We start from the raw sequence: 15,223 nt of genomic DNA, 5'->3' as shown, positions 1-15,223 counted from the left end.
TGATTTCTCCTTTCAGTGTTTTACATTAACTTACTTTTCCCTTCAGGAGGTTGTTTTAAAGTTTTAAGTGTCTTGTTCAGCTATGAGTGGCCTTTTAGCTCCTCAAATCCTTGCATCAATTTAAACTTTTCTCATAATTATATGCTCCCTCTTCTGGGAGATAACATTGGTTGTAGAGGCTGTGATGGAGGTGATGGAGCTAGTGAAAGTTCAGCAAGATTGTGGTATTGCAATTATCTCCAGGGATCTCTGAAAAAAAGAAGTAAGATTAATACAGGCAGGGCTCCATATAGGTAACCTATGGATTGACAGCCATCTCACAATCAGCTGAGGTTTAATAAAAATGGTTGTATACCACCTTGGGTATTTTGTCACCCAGTCACTGGAGACAACCCATCACCAGCACCTAAACAATCTGCATTTTCTGCTCCTGCATGTAGCCTGATGATGATGTCTCCAATATGTTGGTATAAGCCATATCTTTGCACCACAATGTTCTCATTGACCAGTCAAGAAAAGAATTTTAGTGATTATTTGACAGCAGGTGAGATCATTTTGGTCAAGTGTTTAGTGTCCTGAATGATCTATTGCACATTATGATGGTTGGGAGATTACTTTCTGTGAACCAGCATTTATGTTTCCGGTCATTAAAGTAGCCAGTTGCACTTTGCTAGCTTTTACTAGCTATTAGAGTCAAGAATTTGCTTAATAAATCATAATAACATATGTGAAGACATTTTTTAAAGCTCTGAAAGTATATAGCACATTATTGGCCATGCCTATGGATTCTCCACCTTTTTTGAATATTTGAATTGTTCCTCTGTATTGTTCAAAATAAAGTCCTGGATACTCTATACATTAAGAAAGAGGCCTGAGTACACTTTTTTTTTTGCATTTTTATAGACTGAGGGCACATAAGATACATTGCTCAGCTCTCTGAGTTTGCACAAAAACCATATATTTGTTTTTGTAATTGAGACCCATGCATGTGCATAGTCATATACCAAGAGAAAGAAGAAGCAATTTATTCCTAGCTTTTCCAGCCTTGTGAAGGAAGGAAGCCTTGAATTGGTTTTATTCCCCTTGGTCCAGCGTATTTAGAAATGAAAGACTGTGCTGGCCACAAGACAGTAAAAAATCTTCTGTGATCATATGGTGTTATGCTGTGGTTTCTTCAGTATGAGAAAAATTTTCATGAAAGACACTGCATGACTGATTTGTCCATCTAAAATGACATCAACATTTGGAATAGTCAAAACTCTCATCCTATAGAATATATGTGTTGCTGTACATGATTATTACATGCATAAACACTCTGTGTGTGTGTGTGTGTGTGTGTGTGTGTTATATTTGAGCACAGACCTTATTCCTCCCTTCTAGTCACAGTGACCAGCAGGAAAAGGTTAAGGCACATGCTTTCTTTCATCATCCCCTGTACATATATTCATATATGCATTTATTTAAGTATGTACAAAGTGCAAAAGTGAAGAATTTTCATTAGTTATCAGTAAAATGCTGTACATCCTTCTCTTTGAAAAGGAGGACTACAACGATCAATGGGAGTAAGTGAACTTTATATTCACTGTAGTTCTTTGTGCTGCTGTCTGCCTTAGAAAACTTAATGAATTTTTAGGTTAAAATACAGTAGAAAGATCTTCAAAAGGTGGCATTTTTATGAAGCACATTTTGAGGAAGGGAACCTAAATTAATGGCTCTGGCTCTTGTCTGCCTCTGCTCTTAAATAATTAACATTTATTTGATTGAAGCAATATCTGATGTTATTTGATTGCTTCCCTTTAACAAGGTCTGCAGGAAATACGTCTATACAATATGTATACACGTATGTGTATGTTTCAGTCTTTGGCATGGTCCTGTTTTTAATATTTTTCTTAACTCCTACGTTTAAAAGATCAAAGCTTTAAAATTTCTAGGATGATATGCTGCAAGTGTAGTGATGGTTTTAGTCTCTATTCGTTGGGCTTTTTCATTTTAAATCCATATATAATAATTTGATTGCTTTAGGTCTTACTTGGTTCTTCTGTTATACTTGTTGCGTCAAAATTCCTTACCTACCAGGACCACTGTGGAGAGGCTGGAGCTTAGGTGTGCTGTTGATGCTGCATGCAGATATGAAAAGAATAAACATAATAGTCAGATTAACTATTTCAGCCTGAAGATTTAGTCTCAGAAAAACCTGTTTTAAGATGGTGAGCGGGTTGTTGGAGTTTATTTTTCTTTCTCTTTTTTTTTAATTTTAATCAATATTTTAGTGTATTTCTTTTTTTTTCCTTTTTTTTTTTTTTTTTTTTTTTTTTTTTTTTTTTTTTTTCCCCTCAGGGCTGGAACTTTGCATTCATACAGCACTTCACACAGTGGGACCTTGATCCTGGCCAGGACCTCTGAGTGCTACCATTATACAAATAATAATAAAATGAAGCAGAACAAAACAGGAGCCCTATGGGCTAGTTTTTAATGCTCCTGTCTTTTCTTCATCAAAATTAAACCAACTGAAAGATAACACTGAGCAAGGGATTTTTTCTATTTTATTTTCACTGATTGTACATTTTCATAACATGCACATCATGAAATGAGTGGATGACACATTTTCAAAAAGAAATGATAACACTGGATTCAGTTGGTTTTACTAGGCAGGCTACTAAGTATACATTGTTTGGTGGCATCCTATTCTGCTGGACTAATATTAATTTTTGAAAGGATTTAATGTTATGATACATCACTTTCTTTTTAATTGTTATTATTTTATTATTTTAACAATTTTATTCTGTTAAACAAATCCACAAAAACATGCTTAATACCACAGAAACAGATTGAGCTAAGTTTATGAAATTTACAGATTACCTAAAATGCTAGGAGTTAATTACAGTCTGCTTTCCCTGGCATGTCAGCTTGATTAAATTTGGAGTTCCAAGATGAATTGGCCCAAATTCATTAGTGTTCCCCGGGTGCATATGTTGGTCAAGGTCAAGCGAAGCACATTGACTGTAGTGTTAGTCAGGAGGGGGAAGGGTTTCTAAAGAAGGTGGACTCTTAAAAGGTCTGGGGTTGCAGCAAGAAACTTTGATACTTTTTAACTTAATAAATCTTGACAGCCTAATCATGGCTAAGCCTTTGCAGTGTTATTGGTACAGATGGCAAAGCTAGACATATTTAAAGAGATCTCAGCAGCTAGTGGCAGGAGAGCATTGAATCCAAATGCACTGTTGGGCTCTCAGAGAAAGTGCAAGAAGAGAGGATAAAAAGCTACACAGCATTTCCATCTCTTGACATCTCCAACAGCCTCAGATACAAAATATGATAAGGCTCCTGCTGAGCTAATAAGCCCAACAAATGTCTGTGTCCATGAAGTAGATGAAGTGGGATCAAGTAGTTGGGGGCTGCTGTATGAAAATAAGCCAGCACCCAGGGTATAATGGCACTGTAGAAAGCTGCAAGGTCAGGCTGATGACAGAAACACTGGATAAGTAGAGACCCCATCAGTAAAACAGGTTTGCTTGCTGGATCTGAGCCACATAACTACAAAAAAAAAAAAAAAATAAAAACAACCCCTATGTTTCAGAAAACTTGTCTTGTTTGGTAAATAGAAGGACAGTGGTTTGTTGTATGAAAAACTGCAATTGTTTCCTATTTATCGCCATAGATTGTAGATTAATAGTTTCTCTGCAAAATATGACATCATAACAGACCTGAAAACTAGAGGAGATTTTTTTTTTTGAAAAAAAAAAAGTAATACCAGATGAACAACAGATTTTTTCAATATTACACTGTTTTTCTCTTAAATTTCAGGTACCTCAAATATATCGGTATTCATCTCACTCTTAAATACAGCTCTGTGAATTCCAACAAAATAATATATGATGAAACCTTGCTGGATACACAAGAGCGATAAATGCAACTCCTTTCATTTGAAAGCAAAGCAAAACAAAAGAAAAAAAAAAAACAAAGAAGAAATATCTTGCTGAAATAGCATTAAAATAATAATTAGGCAGTGCTCTGGAACAGGTCAAGCTGTTGCATTAATTCTTAAAGCATCATATTCCCTTAGTGCTACTTGTAAAGGTGTGTTTGAAAAGTACAGAACCTTCCTAATACCATGTGCTTTTGTTTGTTACATTTTGGAGATAACATAAAAAAATCTGACAGCATGTCACAGAGGTCATACCTATAACTCCCTTTTACTATGTGATGTTTTAAATTTATACAAACATAATTATTTCTAAATTCTAGTGTGCTGTACACGTGCTACTGAAGCCAAAACAAGGCAGATCTGGTCCTATGAGTAACAACAGCATTAAGAAAATAAATCAGTAGTGATAGATGATGAATATTTATGATTGTTTCTCTCCTACCATTTTAATCATTTACAGATATTTTCAGTTTTCATCCAGTAGAAGTCCAGCTGAACGCCGTGCCTCCCCTGGAGTCCTAAAGAGGATGCATAATAATGTGCCAAGCGGGCTCCTTCCCTCAGCCGGCCCGGGTCGTGTGTCACGGTGGCGGCCCAGCATTGGGATGCAGAGCCGCGCCGCTCGGCAGGAGCTCCGGGAGGCACGGTGCCTCAGGCAGCCTCGCTGTCTCCTGGAGCTCTGTGTCGGCCTTGGAGAAGTGCATTGGCTGCTCCAGCCTTTGAGGCTGCGGCGTGTTGCTCCTGCCCACCCCCAGCCGCAGCCGCGGCGCTGGGCCGAGGGGACGGCGAGGTGACCCGGGCCCCTGCCGGGCCTGCTCCCGCTGAGGGGGGGCTCTGTGGCACGGGCTCATACGGACCCAGCAAGGGCTGCTATTCTCTTTGATCCCTCTGTGATGGTGCAAACCGGAGGGGTACGTCCCTCTGCTTATTTGGATTAGGTTTGTAGGTGGCTGCCGCTCTCTTGAACAGCTCGTGTCTCCCTCCCCTCCCTTCCCTTCCATCTTGAATGCACATGACAGTATTTTTTCAGCCCTGCCAAGCATCCCGGTCTATATATTCCCATTTATCACACTAACATCTCTGCACCTTTTTACTGCACAACTCCTTCCAATCAGCAAAAAGCCCAGAAGCAATAATATATTTAAAGTACCCTGCCAGAGCATTTTCATTGCCTGGTGGCTGAGGAGAAGAGGAAGTCTGAGAGCTGGGGAACAGAGGAGTAGGAAGAGATAGCTGAATCTCCTCTGTACTGCACCCAGATCATGATGCACAAACAGGGTTCTAGAAATGAAATAACATATAAAACATAATGCCTGGCATCAGAAGACAGACTTAAAGCTGCACAACCAGGGCTCTAGAAATGAAATAACATATAAAACATAATGCCTGGCATCAGAAGACAGACTTAAAGCTCCACCCCAGGTATTCACCCTAAAAGAGCACAGTAAGCATCTAGTTCTGCCTTATATGGGTCAGAAAGCACACTGACTTCATGTCATTCTCACTGCTCTCTCAGTGCACTTAAAGCTGTAAGAATCAGACAAAAGTGAATGGGATGTAAAACTATGTAAACAAGTGGCATTACTAAGCACTGCATTCAAGGCTGGGCTTTCGGGTTGAAAGCCATATTGAACTTAATAAAAATACCAGTTACCAAATACTGATTACTGAATTACTGAGCACTGCCAGTTAATTTTTACAGAAAAGCAGACTCATTTCACCTTTTGAGCCAAAGCACACAATGAAACACAGTGGATAGCACCATTAAAACTAACGTGAGAGATGCAGGATTGCTGTTTATCTACATTGTGTGTTATCTGATCCATCACAAAACTGTTCAAGTCACAGGTGAGCTGTAGAGAAGGAAGGGACAGGTTCTAGCTTAGCAGCAAATTCTGAAAAAGGCAGAGAACAAAAACAGAAAGAAAAGTGCTAGTTTGTGACACAATTCCTTTGCTTGGCTGAAAATGCTGCTAGTGCAGCCTAGTTACTTAAACCTGCCTGTATTTTTGCTACTACCAGTGGCTGTTCCTGTAAGGTGTAATGGACCTATATATCACATTGAAAAGCCATGGCTGCCTTTTCAGTCATGCTCAGCATACTTCCTTTTCCTGAAGCAAGTGTTCGTGAAGATTTTCACCCACTCTTTGCAGCCATTGAATCTCAAAACAGATAATTTCAGGTAGATGATCTCATTCCACTCTCAGTGCATCTCTTAAAGATTCACAGGGCTGAACTATATCAATTCAGACAGCAGCACACAGGTTTATCACAACTCAGAACCGATCCACTTCATCTCAGTGATACATTAGCTTTTTGTCAATAAAGGAGAGATGAAAAGAAGGGAGAATATGTTTAAAAAGTTCTTGATTCATAACTTTTGTACAAATTATGTTTTTAATGAGGGAGGGAAATCCCCCTTCATTCCTATATTTTATTAGTATTTGAAAGAAAAAAAAATGAGGCAGTTGGCTTCAATATATACTCAGTAGCTGTGGCTTCTCACCTGTGTCACAGTAGGTATTTTAACTGGAAAAAAGCCTGAGAAAGAATAATTTTAGTAATGATACGTTGTCTGCTGTTATAGGGGATGTCAATGGTTATTCTACCCTTGTAGCATATACTTGTGGGAGAAGGGGAACTTTATTTTTGAAAGTGACCTGGAGATACTTAGTATTTAAAAAAGGAAAAGACATACTTAGCAACTGACACTGGCACCAAAGAAACAGTAAGAATTCAGGAAAAAAATCAGGACAAATGTGCCCCTATTTTATATAATTCTTCATAAAACTGGTTGAAGCATAGATACAAGTGTCAATTAATAAGATTGTACCTTTACATTAGTATTATTTGATATACATTTGTGTAAATAATTTGGTACTTACCTTCTTCATCTTTTAAACTGCAGTTACATAAGTTGTAAAATAAAGTTACTCCTTTACTTTTTCAGAACATTTCTGAGTTATTTTGACATGATACTGAAGAGACTCCTAGAGTAATACTCCTAGAGTAATAGTTTGCCTAATACTTTCATGCTGCAGAGATTTAGGAAGATGAAAACAATCCCCATCTCTTGTGCTAAAAAATTAAGTCAGCAGATCTGAAATCCCAGGGTGGGCAGCATCCTCAGTGCAACTGGTGGCCAAAGGTAGTCTCTGTTTATGACTGCACATCACCAGCCAAAAAAGTAAACCGTATGTGGGAAGAAGGAGCATATAAAGGTATCTAGAAAGTGAAAAAGTCAGTTGAGGATTCCCAGGGTGCTACTCAATCTCTTTGAAAATGCTCCAGGAAGATAAAACCCTTTTTTGTCTCAAATGTATACACTAATATATGTTATCTTCTTCAGCTAAGGGCTGAGAAGGGTCATGTGTGCATGTGAGCGACTCACTTCCCTGCAGTGTGATGCCTAAGAATGGCATCACTGCCCAACAAGTGCAACAAAGAAGTGCAAACAGCTGTCCCAAGTGCTGGCAAATGCATCTGAAGAATAAAAATGCAGCATTTTTCGCCAATGCCAGTTCATTAAAAAATTTCCAGTTAGGACAAAAATCTTGAAGTCAAATTTTCTAATTGAATGTCTCTTTCGAAGAACGTAGATGTCTCTTGCATGCATCCAGTGTGATAAGGTATTTTAAAAAATGTAGCCAGTTCCAGGGAAAATCTGTTTTTAAAAAATGAGTAATGCACTAAAAACATAACTAAAATGGTCTGAAAAACAACTAATATACTTTCCATTTAAGATGATTAATTTGAATAACTCTCGAAAGGGATGAGTGTAAATGAAAACACAGTATTGTGTTATCATCTCACATATTTCATCAAGTTATTATTTTAAAAGTACATGGATTTTTTCAATGATAGATAAAAAACCCACAGAATATATTATATTACAAAAGTATTTTAACAGGTTTTAAATGTATCAAATATTACTTTCACCAGTATAATTAATAAACATGTATGTGTGTGTGTGTGTGTATGTACATATATATATTTATATGGACCAATTTATATGTAACTCTCTAAGATATAAATTGCAGGGAGTATTTTGACTGGTTCTTTAATTTTTTTTCCATTGAATCACAGTAAATATTTCCAGTCTTTCCCTTTATTTTTTTTCTCATGGCAAGAAGTCTGTCTCTCACTGAACAAAGGAAATGATAGATGTGAGCCTCTGTGATTGCTGAGAAGGCAGACACAGTAATGACACTCAGAAAATTCTCTTCAGTTCAGAAATCATATCTAGTACATTAGAAGCATTCAGGTTTCCAGAGCACTATGTGCAAACTTCTTTTTTTTCCCTAGGATCTTGGTTTGTTGTTAAAGTAAATTAAGTAAAACACATCAAATGAGGTTGTCTAAAATGTATGCCATGCCATACAGGATAATTGAGTTTCTATCTTTTTCCTTTAATTATTTTAAATTGTTTGTTTTGAGGTAGAAGAGACACATAGAGTACCAGAGAAGAATTGTCTTTGTTACTAATGCAGTATGTAGGAGGCAATACATACTAGCACCTGAATGCCTAAGAAATACAGCATTTGAAGGTTAATTGACTCACTGACACCAGAGATTGTATTTGTCCCAAACTTTTCATAAATACAGAGACTTTTGTACAGATACATGTGTGAGTCTATATGTCTGTGACCTAATTCTGACTTTCCTCCACGTGCAGCTCACAGGAAGGCCACTGTGAATGAGTTGTGACAAAAATATGGCAGGGGAGAGAACTGGCAGTGAAAAACAGAAATTCTTGAAAAGTGAGGTGCATTCTTTATTTTTTTTGCTTAAGCTGTGGATAGATGTTTCTGGTGCTAGACAAAATTTGAAATGGAGGTGAAAAATTAAATTAAATTATATCTCTTTACATTACCAAGAAAAAAGGGACTGTGTTTTTGTATACCAAAATCTACCAAAAATCCACTTATTTAACCACTGAAATCCAACATTTGCTAAAGACATGGAAAACATTTCAATGAATCCTTGCTAGAAAAGTGGAATTAAAGTTTGATCATTGTGATCATCATGGTCATTGAATACTAAACAGTCTACAGCATGCAGCAAGAGCCACATGTCTCTGTTCAGACCTACCTTTTTCTTAAATAGCTTTGCTGGTTCTATTCATCTGCAGTGGGTAGAAAAAATACTTTGAAAAGAACCTTACTTAACAGTATAACCACATATACTCTACAATTTCTTGAACAATGTCCAGAACTTAGCTTATTTTATTAATTCATTTTTCTGTTCGCTTTGCTTTAGGGTTATGGGTTTTTTTGAAATATTTACTAATGTGCTAACTTTCAAGTATTTTGTGCTTCTATCTAAATCAATACAAAGGCCACACTGACTTTAGTAAAAAATAATTTTGAATTTTATAAAAAAATATTACTTAGTTGCTATTCATTACTTCATAGAATCACAGAATGGTTTGGGTTGGAATGAAACTTAGTGACCAATAGAGGAGTTGTAGCTCCTCTGCCATAGGCCTGGACTCCTTCCACTAAACCTGGTTGCTCAGAGCCCAGTCCAGCCTGGCTTTGAACAGTTCCAGGGATGGGGCATCCACAACTTCTCTGAGACATCTGTTCCAGTGCCTCACCATCCTCATAGTATATAATTTCTACATCTAATTAATGTCTAATCTAAATTAAATTATTGTTCCTTGTCCTGTCGCAACATTGTCTTGCCAAAAATCCCTCTCTGGCTCTATTGTAGCCCCCTTTAGGTATTGGAAGGTGCTATAAGGTCTTCCTGTATCCTTCTTCTCAAGATGAACAGCACCAACTCTTTTAGCCTGTCTTCATCTGAGAAGTGTTCCAGACCTCTGGTCATTTTTACAGCCCTCCTCTGGATACACTCCAAAAAGTCCATGTGCTCTTGTGTTAAGGACCCCAGAGCTGGATGCAGCTCTCCAGCTGGAGTCTCTTGAGAGCAGAGGGGCAGAATCATTTCCCTTAACCTACTGGTTATGCTGCTTTTGATGCAGACCAAGGTATGGTTGCCTTTCTGGACTGCAAGCCCACACTACTGTACATTATTTGTCCCAATTCATCATGTAATTTTGTCATTTCCTGAAAGTAAAAATGCTATAACTATTTTTTTTTCTGCTATCAGACTTTTAGTTAGGCAGTATAACATATTTTCTACATATTATGGTTAGCCTATTCCCAGTACTTTGAAAGTGCTTTTATTTTTGGTTTTCTGTCCATATCAGAGGATCTTGTAAAGAAATATATAATAGAATAAAATATCCAATATTTAAATGTCTTTAAGTAAATAAAAATATTAAAAATTCAAATTTTTAAATGCTATTCTCTAGCAGGGCTGTTTCAGCCTGTGAAAATTTTGTTGACATATTTTTTTCAAAAGAAAAAGTCAGCCATATTAAGTGATGAACTATTTGAATTGCTTCTGGCCTTTTGAATACAAGGTTATAACTGGTGATCAACAGTTTCCTCAACTATAATCATGAAAGACAGCTAAAATCTCTACAGTACTCATTGGTCTAACTGAAGTCTAGCACATCACCACTAGTTAATGGTTGCAATGAGATACTCTCTACTATGACTCACACTTTAATTAATGCTGCAAAGAAACCTTATTCTTTTATGCATGTCAGCATGCTTGCCAGAATTTTCATTTCAATTTTTATTGTTAGTTTAATTTTCATGTTCATTTGAATTAAAGGGAAAACATTTGGTTTTCATAGCAGTGTATGCAAATGTTTTGAATCACTGGGATTTGACCTTCTGTAGTTTACAAGCTGTGTTGGCAAAGCCTGGCTTTTTTTCAGCTGCAACAACTGATATATTGTGTTGTCTGTGGTTACTTGTTCCTGACTCTGAAGCCAATGAGGTTTTTTTTCAGAGCCTTTGTCCAAACTGTTGTAAAGCTATTTTGAGGGTATAGCAGCTCTCTCATCTGACAAGCTCAACTACTCCTTGCATTGAAGTTGTTAATGTCTTTTAAAAAATCTCGCCTTCCTATTTGATGTATTTCTGCACTTCTGGTACAGCTTAATACATGTGCTAACAGCTACTCTGAATTAATTTCCAAATATACAACACTTGCTACATATTTACAATGAATTGACTATTATTAGTTAGCTTTGAATATGTACCTATAGTGGCCCACTATTTACAGGGATGAGGAAAATTATCTACTGGCAACCTTGTGACTAGGCATTTCACAGCTAGAGCTAAGAGGTCTAGCTGGTATAAAAGCACTCTTCAGGGTAAAGTTGATGAATTGTAGTAATCCTGACTGGTGTCAGGACAAAGGATTCTCTCTAATTGAGCATGGCTGAAGAATCAGTAAGGGGCAGTATTAGTTAACTGGCCTAAAATGAAACTTTCAATAGGCCATCCCTCCCTCTCACACAGAAAATGAATTGGAGCATTAAAGCCACCCCCCTGCATCATCTCTTATCAAAGACCTCCATCTCTTGCTCATATACAATATAGTCTGCTCCATAGGCTCTGGGGCCAACACCGCTGTTTTCTCCACCACATTGTGCTATGCAAAATTAACCTCTCTTGTAAATGGAAACAACTTTGACACTAATGCATCTTTACCTCTTTGAGCCACTGGACCATCATATCAGTAATACTCACTGGTTGCTGAAGAGCAGGAGACATCTGAATTATTTTTATGAATACCAACTCTGGCCCTGGAGTTAATTTCATTGAGCTTATCCTGCCTGGGTGGGTTGTTCCAAGAAAAGTTTTGGGGAATGTTTGATGAAGGCAAAAAATGCTGAAGAAAATAAATTATTAGGCAGATTAAGAAGTAGTCTTCTTGAAACAATAGAGAACCTGGAAACTCTGTCTGTATTCCTTATACCTGGCTATTAAGAGAAGTCAGACAAGCTTAACAATGTCTTATCTACCTAGCCCAAATCTGAGATCAAAGGGGACAGTAATCTATTAAAGTCTCTTAAAAAATGGTGTAAGTATCAGCACCTGAAGAAAACACATGTATTTGGGTCCATATTGCCAAGACTGGCAATAACCCTCACCTATGAATTGTGTCAGCTGAGTGGAACTTGTCAACAGTAAAATAAATATGGTTAAGCAGTGAGGGCATATGGCTGTTACTACTTCATCCACTTGCTATGCTTGTTATGCTTCTTTGAGAATATAAATAATGCTTTGTTTTAAAGAAGCTGTTAGGATCACATAAGGCTAATTAGAAAACTATCTTGAACACCAAAAAAAAACAAGTATTTTAGTTTGTCCTGCATGCAGAAGAATAAAATCTGTGGTTTCCTTCAGGAATATTGTACCAACATTTTTAAATAGAAGACCTGGCACTCTTTGCTGTTGTTTGGGTGTAAAATAATAGGCATGGCTCAAGCCCTGAGCAGGTTTATCTCCTATTTACATGGTGTTTGCTCGAAAACCAGCTTCAGACAGTGATTGTTTCAGAGGTCTGAAAAACCATTTTATTCTTTTAAGTCTATCTCCTGATAGCCCTTTTCTTTAATATAAATATCAAAAGATGAAACTAAAACTTAAAAAGTTGTCTTGTTGGAAAGCTGTTCTTAATGGGCAGGTATAAAAAACCTGGTATCTTGAAAAGGTCTTTCTATATCAGCAAGTAAATTCATGGAAAAACAAGAATTTTGGTCTGTTTGACTTCCTGATATGTTTTCCGCAGCCACAGCATGCTTGCTAACATCTGGTCAACAGAGATCTCTGGGAATATAACATAAAAATTAACTTATATCATATGAGAAGCAATTGGAGGAAAATATTTTTTTGAAGTTTGGCTAAGGGTCTCCAGAACTAGTTGCTTGACTTGTTATAAAGGACTGATAGGGTTAAATAGTCATAGTCCTTTTTAATAATTTCTCTGCTACAAGTACAGGCTTAACTGACTGGGCAGAACAGTGCAAAATTGTCAATGAGCACTGGCAATCTGTAGCCATGTAGATGGGCTTAGTGCAGTGTACCAGTGTGATGCAGATAAATTTCTTTGTTTTCAGAAGAAGGGAACAATCCTGGAACTGAAAATCTTGTCCATAAAAACACATTCTAAGTCAGTATCTGAACATATAGTAGAAGGCAAGACTGTTTTCTGCTGAAGAAAGCAATTGGGGCTACTATGGTGACGTAGGACTCAAGGGACTGGCATCCAGAAAGACAGACTCTGAGATGCTAAAATGAGGATTTCCAATGGAAAATTATCAACAAAACCCAAAAAACTCTAAGACATACATTTATGTTCACAGAAATACTTGCACCCCTTCTAAGTGGCCTAGGTGTAAAGGCATAGAGCATCTTGCTCTAATTCTCCTTTTGTTTACCAGCAAATCTAAAATGGATTATACAGTGGGATGTCTATAGCAAAAAAAATCCCAGTAGCCATTCCACTAATCCATCTTGAGAAGTGAAGCCTGTTTCCAAGTTCTTGCCTCAGATCAAACAGAAGAAAGATGGCCTGAAGCCCAGATAAGTGACCATGCAGTATGTGGCTTACATGAATTATTCTTGATAGGCAGTGAGCTGATGCAGAATTTAGCTTCAGCTATAGCTGAATGATTACTCCACTTGACTTGTTACTTTCCTACTAGTATAGCTGATCCATTTGGGTGTGGATTTTCTTTTGGGTTAGCGTTTTGAGGTTTTGTGTATTTGTTGTTTAATTTTAAGCATAAGATCTCGCCTTGTTCCACGTTATGCCACAGCTGTAGTACTTGATGGGAACATGAAGGAAGCATGTTTCAGCTTGAAATGGAAGACTTTAGAATTCTAAACTTTTTTCATAGAAGAAAATCAAAGATTATATCAGTCTGGTTTTCTTCTCCATTTGTTGTTTCTTCTTCATTTGATGATTTTTCTTTGCTTTTATTTCCAGTAAATTCAAACAAATTACAGGTTCATCCAAGCAAAATTTTGAAAATGTGCATTTTTATTTTGTATTCAAAATTCAAATTAAACTTCTAGAACTAATTATTTATTTAACTGGATCCTTTATTTGGCCCTTACTGCTGCTACCTATTATTACTGCCCTGATTATAGGGCACAAAATCATCACAGAATAAAGGAAATCAAGGCTTTGCCTGTCTTACACTTGGTGTTTCTCTGTTCTTTTTTAGGTAATAAATCTTTCCTAAAATCAGCCTGTGTAGGACAAGTGAACTTCAGTGAAGCTGAGGTCATCGGGATCTTCTTTTCAAAATTCTAATATCACAAAATGGTTGAGGCTGAAAGGGACCTCTGGAGCTCATTGGTCCAATCTCTCTTTTCATGCAGGGCCACCTAGAGCTGGTTCTCAAGAACCATGTCCATACCACTTTTTTATATTTCCAAGGATGAAGACTTCACAACCACTCTGAGGACCTGTGCCAGTGTTCAGTAACCCTCACCATGAAAAAGTGTTTCCTGATGTCCATAGGAAACCTCCTGTCTGATCCCATTACCTCTGGTCCTGTCACTGGGCACCACTGAGGACACAACCTATCCTCTTTGACATTGCATTCAGGTTTTTATATACATTAATGGGATCCTCCTCAGCTTTCTCTTCTCCAGACTGAACAGCCCCAACTCTCTCAGCCTTTCCTCATGAGAGAGATGATTCAGTCCCTTCATCATCTTTGTGACCCTTTGAAGGACCATTGGGTAGTGAAGTGACTTCACTGTGAGGCCCCTCAATAATCTTTGAATAATCATGAAAATCAGGAGAAGTGCCCAAGGACTGAGGAAAGAAGACAAAGATAAAAGCTTAAACAAGATTTAAAAAGATAAAAAAAAACAAGATAAAGCTTAGATCACTAGACTGGAGATCATTTTCACTTTGACAGGGCTAAATGGAGGTTTCTGTTTGCAAGGGAAAAACAAATTTTAATAAGAGAAGGATTAGAAATCTGGTGTGAAACGGGATTCAAGATCTGGAGGCCTACAACATCTAGGCAACCACAGAGAGGCATTGCTTCCCTACTAGGTGTACTTATTTGAGACCACTTTCCTTAGGTTCTCCAAGCAGTATCTAGCCAAGGGGATTGTGAAAGATTTCTGATTTGTTCCAGGTTCTTGAAACTCTACATGTGTCAGTCTTGATCATGTGAATTCAGATCCTGCTCTTCAGTGCCCAGTTCAAAGGGAGATTTTTAGTGCTTATCCCTATGTAAGAATGATAATGACAGCTGTACTACTCCATAACTGACCAAGGAATCTGCTTCATACAACACCTGAGTTGAAGGGATTAGTGCCATCTCAGATGACTTTTGATTTCAAAAGATAGAGCTCGAGAGTCCCTGAAAGGTACAGTTCTCCTCAGCAACGTCTGGGTATAGAG

The 15,223-nt window shown here is 37.4% G+C and overlaps 1 long non-coding RNA gene across 3 annotated transcripts in view; it reads right to left on the bottom strand.

Annotated features, from left to right (window-relative positions):
* Positions 1–8,507, bottom strand: part of LOC111924630 (uncharacterized) — a 44,937-nt gene extending 36,430 nt beyond the window's left edge. For all 3 annotated transcript variants that reach the window (XR_002861754.2, XR_015285506.1, XR_002861755.2), the window contains exons 1-2: positions 4,368–8,507; positions 35–249 (exon numbers count right to left, since the gene is read on the bottom strand). This is a non-coding gene — a long non-coding RNA (uncharacterized LOC111924630). The remainder of the gene's footprint in view (positions 1–34; positions 250–4,367) is intronic.
* Positions 8,508–15,223: the final 6,716 nt, after the last annotated feature.

Source organism: Cyanistes caeruleus, chromosome 1 (assembly GCF_971803275.1).
Source record: "Cyanistes caeruleus chromosome 1, bCyaCae1.hap1.1, whole genome shotgun sequence".
Taxonomy (NCBI): Eukaryota; Metazoa; Chordata; class Aves; order Passeriformes; family Paridae; genus Cyanistes; species Cyanistes caeruleus.
The sequence above is the reverse complement of the archived record's forward strand: the minus strand, read 5'-3'. Positions and strand labels throughout refer to the sequence as shown.